Below are 6302 nucleotides of genomic sequence, written 5' to 3' on the forward strand. Positions count from 1 at the left end.
CCAGAAAAACGCATGTCAAAAATGTTATAATATGATTTGCATTTTACTGAGGGAAATAAGTATTTGACCCCTCTGCAAAACATGACTTAGTACTTGGTGGCAAAACTCTTGTTGGCAATCACAGAGACGTTTCTTGTAGTTGGCCACCAGGTTTGCACACATCTCAGGAGGGATTTTCTCCCACTCCTCTTTGCAGATCTTCTCCAAGTCATTCAGGTTTTGAGGCTGACGTTTGGCATCTCGAACCTTCAGCTCCCTCCACAGATTTTCTATGGGATTAAGGTCTGGAGACTGGCTAGGCCACTCCAGGACCTTAATGTGCTTCTTCTTGAGCCACTCCTTTGTTGCCTTGGCCGTGTGTTTTGGGTCATTGTCATGCTGGAATACCCATCCAATACCCATTTTTAATGCCCTGGCTGAGGGAAGGAAGTTCCCACCCAAGATTTGACGGTACATGGCCCCACCCATCGTCCCTTTGATGCGGTGAAGTTGTCCTGTCCCCATAGCAGAAAAGACCCCCAAAGCATAATGTTTCCACCTCCATGTTTGACGGTGGGGATGGTGTTCTTGGTGTCATAGGCAGCATTCCTCCTCCTCCAAACACGGCGAGTTGAGTCGATGCCAAAGAGCTCCATTTTGGTATTATCTGACCACAACACTTTCACCCAGTTGTCCTCTGAATCATTCAGATGTTCATTGGCAAACTTCAGACGGGCATGTATATGTGCATTCTTGAGCAGGGGGACCTTGCGGGCGCTGCAGGATTTCAGTCCTTTACAGCGTAGTGTGTTACCAACTGTTTTCTTGGTGACTATGGTCCCAGCTGCCTTGAGATCATTGACAAGATCCTCCCGTGTAGTTCTGGGCTGATTCCTCACCGTTCTCATAACCATTGCAACTCCACGAGGTGAGATCTTGCATGGAGCCCCAGGCCGAGGGAGATTGACAGATCTTTTGTGTTTCTTCCATTTGCGAATAATCGCACCAAATGTTGTCACCTTCTCACCAAGCTGCTTGGTGAGAAGGTGAAAAGATTACTGCAGCTACATACTATTAACATTCCTTCCCTTTATTAATGCTACCCCTATCCCCTCCCATTGATGCTGCTAATCCTGCATAATGCACGGGCATAATATGACTTTGAAACCCCCTGCCCACCTCCTACGCATTTCACAAGTAGTGATTAATCCCATATTTGCATTTCCCATAAATATGCTAAATTCCTCTTGATATGCAAATTATTTTGTCGAGGCGCTCTTCCCCCTCCAACCCAGCTTAAATATACGCTCCAAGCCTGGGGTGTTTCACTCAGACGCTGTCTTCCCGACAGACCTGTTCTTCATCTGAGGACGGCTACTTGCATTGTGGCCGAAACGTCGTGAGAATTGTTTTACTATGTTTAATTTTTATTATTTTATTATTTCCCTTCTACGTGACTTTACCGAAAGAACCAAGAAGAGGAATCCCTGCAGTCACGAAAGCTTTAAATCGAAATTTAATTCTATCATGTACGTAGTTATTAATTAGCATTTTGCCCATCCTAGGATGGAAGCTGTAATTTTCACGAAAACAATTAGGGGAATATAATTGTATCTTGTGTACATTTAATGGCAGTGAATCAAAAGCACAAATGAGACTTACCTGTTGTTTCAAAAGCAGAAGAAATAAGTGAAAAAAAATTAACCCGTAAAAACAAAGTTTTTCACTAACAGGTCCCTGCGGGGTGGGCTGGTACGAATGAATAACCAAAGAATATAAACATAATGTATTATTACACTTGTTTAGCCCGGAAAGCCTCACTGAGTCTGAAGGTTTTTGTAGGGTCCTGCCAAGTGTTTGCAGTAGGGGGCGATGTTGCTACACCTAATCGGACGATACGAAGGGAGAGTTTGAGGCGTAGTTCTAGGCTTTAGGCCTAGCTGTAGGCTTTAGGCCGCTGTGAGTTAATTTTTAATTTAAATGTTTTAATTATTTATGTAAAAGCTTTAAATTTAAATGTTTCTATTTAAAAACATCAGGGAATGTAACATTGTTAAACATTAACTCCATTTCACACACGCGGGGGTATGATACGAAGGGAGAGTTTGAGGCCTAGTTCTAGGCTTTAGGCCTAGCTGTAGGCTTTAGGCCGCTGTGAGTTAATTTTTAATTTAAATGTTTTAATTATTTATATAAAAGCTTTAAATTTAAATGTTTCTATTTAAAAACATCAGAGAATGTAACATTGTTAAACATTAACTCCCTTTCACACACGCGGGGGTACGATACGAAGGGAGAGTTTGAGGCGTAGTTCTAGGCTTTAGGTCTAGCTGTAGGCTTTAGGCCGCTGTGAGTTAATTTTTAATTTAAATGTTTTAATTAAAAGCTATCTCAGGGAATTATAAGGGAATGTTGCACTTGTTTAGCCAGGAAAGCCTCACTGAGTCTAAAGGTTGTTGTAGGGTCCTGCAAAGTGTTTGCAGTAGGGGGCGATGTTGCTACACCTAATCGGACATCGGACGGACGGACGGATGGACGGACGATATAATCTATTGTAGGCTGGTTCCCTTCGTTCCTACCAGTATAAATCCTTTACATGCGTGGCATCGGGGCGGCTGGAGTCCTCTCGTCCTCTGGCTTGAGATGGCTGCCACCTATGGGTCAGATGATTGTCTGCCACCATTAAGCAATTGGTAATTAAATATTTAAAAAATTTCCCTAAACAGTGATAAATTTGGGAAAAAATTTTTCACGAAAATTAATTGTCACCCACAACGAGTCTGTGTGCAAAATATCAGCTCGATTGGATCACGGGAAGTGGGTTAAAAACGACCGAAAGATTTGCACGGTCGTAAGCAAGCAAGCAAGCACACAAGCACCCATGCAAGCAAGTGAACTTAATGTAAAGGATTTAAAAGGTAATGCACTGTGATGCTGCATAGACATATTTATTTCCTTCACTTTCTATAAAGAAACGTCAACTTTTGTATACATTTGCATAAAAGTTGTTTAATGCCCGTGCAAACTTTTTGTGTGTTAGTGTAAATTTCCACGCGGGCATGAATATTAATTAAGTGGGGGGGGGGCTCTTGTGCAATGACGTCATGCACGGATGTAGCACTGTGATGCGTAGATTTATTTTTACCGTCACTTTCTGTAAAGAAACGTCACATTTGAAGCAACTTTGCGTAATAAATTATTTAATTCAGCTCGACCTTCCTCTGCGTTAGTGTAAAAATCCACCCACTCATGAATGTTAATGAGGGGGGTGGGGCTCATATTGAGTGACGTCACGCGCAGGACGGACATACATTTCTGGGTGATTATAGTAGGTAATAATGAATGTCAGTAGATGTATTTCGAAAGAATGTCTTTAAATACTGGGAACACTTATTAAGTACCAACATGAAATAATGTTGCATCTTTTTAGTCTGTTCAGAGTGACATATATAATTTTCACAAAATGTATGACTCAAGAACAGTAGAGCACATAATGTGTTGCTATATAATGAGTCATGCTACTGCATTTCATTCAGATCGTTTATGTGTGTGTATGTTGAACTTATTTAGCACTGTATGTAGCCAACCGTGCTAATTAGATGTGTAATAAATTACCGGTTATTCTTAGAGTTGAAATCTAATGATTGCGAGGGTAAATATGTCAAATGCTTTAATACGGTGCTGGTTAATGTTGCTAACAATATTGTGTAATTTAGTTGTAAATCTGTGATAAACGATGATCTCCCCGAGAGGCTGGTGGATGATGGGCGCTCACATCGTGGATGGCGTGGACTCAGAGGCCTCGTGTTGTGCTTGTTGTGGTACGGGTTTGGAGTTGAGAATTAAACAGAACTGATCTTGAAGGAGTCTCCAGGTCCGTCGTGCCGACACCATCGTCCACTTGCAGACCATCTTAAAAATAATTTAACATACAGCAACTGAACTGGACAGAAACTAAGCATGTTTTAATTGATTTTAACCAGGAAAGGCTTACTGAGCTATATAGCTCTTTTTCAGAAGCAACCTCGCCACAAATGATAGCTCAACGAAGCTAAATGTCAGTCGAGTTCTGCAAGCCACGTTGAGAGGGCTTCAGGACAGGGTTCGTGTTGATTTTTAACTTCTCTGTTTAAGGAGTGCAGAGCACTGTGGTTAATTTTATGGTTCTATAGTTTGAGTTGCATGACCACAATTGCAATCCTGTGGCTTGTTTTTAATTTTCCATTCACGGAAGGAGAAGTGCACATTGACCTGTTTATGTTCTGATGCGGTTGATGGTTCCGTGAGTGTCTTTGAGAAGGAATGTCAAAGCCAGGAGGTGCGGGTCTCGAGGTGTTTATTCTGGACGCCGTTTCACTCTTTAGCAGCCATCAACCAGATCTGGGTGAGATACTAGGATGGTGACAGCTCAATCCCATACAAAGGGTCAAGACTCGAGTTTGTGGCAAGGAACGTTGTTGAGGTCTTGGTTGATGTGGCCGGTGGTTGTCGTTCACAAGCAAATGTGTAAAATCCCCGTTGCAATCAGCCTCGTAAACCCAAGGGCGCTCTGAGACTGGCGAGTGGCACACTTCAATCTGCACCACCACCCGTGGCTGCAGCCCTCTCCACGATCCCGCGAGCGTACATCAGGTGAGGCACCACCATATATATGAATGAGTTTGTATGCACGTGGAAGGATACCGGATTACCTTGGAGAAAACCCACGCCTGCGATATGGCTGCACTGTAACCCATTTTGAAGGGGACATGATTTTAGTCCGCACTTTGATGGAGAATGCAGAGTACTGCACCTACTCGACTCCCATGGAAAGAAAATTTCACAATATTTGGACAATCAACCAACCTCACCTCCACATTGAGGGATTACAGGCCACATGCATAGCCACCACTAATATCAAGTTGTCACAATTCCACCACCCAGCCGTCTAGTTACGAAGAAACTCATCCACACTTGAGCCCATACACCCCAGCACAGTCAATATATTTTCACATTTATTTTTAATCACCCAGAATACATTGACCCTTGACCCAGAATACAATGTGATTTCAATTCACAGGTAACCCAGAACGCAATCAAGTTTATGTGCAATCAAGTCCCTTGATTTAACCCGGCGAGAACTCAAGAGACCAGGATGAGTCTCAGTTGACAATAGTGACCTGGGTCACAAAAATAAAAAATAAAAAGCAAACAAGTCAAACCCATGCCAGCAATGAAGCTAATATAAATCTCACACATAGACCAGAGCACAATGCGATTAGCTTTCACACAATTGGTACGATATAATCAATGCATCTCAAAGCATCCATGTAATGTTAAACAACCTGAGACTCGAGGTTGGGTTCACACCGGATTGGTATCTCACATTGAGTGGCGCCCCGGTGGTGAGATGTTTACTCTCTTGCCTGATAAGCAGGAGCTCGTGGGTTCAACCCCGACCCTGGCCCCTGCTATATATTTGATGTTTGAAGTATCTGTCTCTGTGGTGTTCAAATTGATTTTTTCCGAGTCCCCTAGTTTTTCCCTCCACACTCAGAATCAGCGTCACATATTTCAAGTATTTGACTCATAACACTATCCACGTGATGATAAGCCAATTCGTTGGGCTATAATTTGCGATTTCCAGGTCGCATCAGAAAAAGAGCTACACAGCTCAGTGGGGCCTGACACCTAGACAAATAAAAATAGTTTCGTAGTAGTTTTGTTTAATAGTTTAGTAATAATAACTCGACTTGTAACATGCCACTGGCACGCACGATTCACTCTCAATGAAGAGAGAGAGAGGGGACGACTCAGAGGCGCGAGGAGGAACCACAGAAACAGGAAGACTTAATCACAATTCTCGAAAATTGCCTGATGAAGCTGATTTGTAATCACCAGTGAAACCTCCCACTACTCAAGTTGTAAATATTGTGGGTTTGCTTTCCAACACACAACCGGGGTGCTGAACTAGGAATTAATTGGAACGTTTTATTTACCTGACAAACCTTACTCATTGGCTGCGTCGGGTGGTGGTGGAGTAACGACACATTTATATTTATGCGATCCCACCCAAGCAAAAAAGAAAACCTAATATGACTAATATTGGTCGCGAAATCTTACTACTTGTTAAACTTTTCGACTCTTACCTAACACTCTGTGCCACATTAACATCGATGACTGTGAAGGAGCGAACAACGGTGCAGTGTCGGTGTGTTATTAATGCGTTTTGCGACAACATTAGTCGTGTTGTAGTGAAAAATCGATTTTCACTCTAGATGTATATCAGGCGCTTAATTAAATAACCCACTTCAAAGTGAAAATACAGTTCCAATTTTTGTAAG

Source organism: Lampetra planeri, chromosome 45 (genome assembly GCF_965212315.1).
Source record: "Lampetra planeri chromosome 45, kcLamPlan1.2.h2, whole genome shotgun sequence".
NCBI lineage: Eukaryota > Metazoa > Chordata > Hyperoartia > Petromyzontiformes > Petromyzontidae > Lampetra > Lampetra planeri.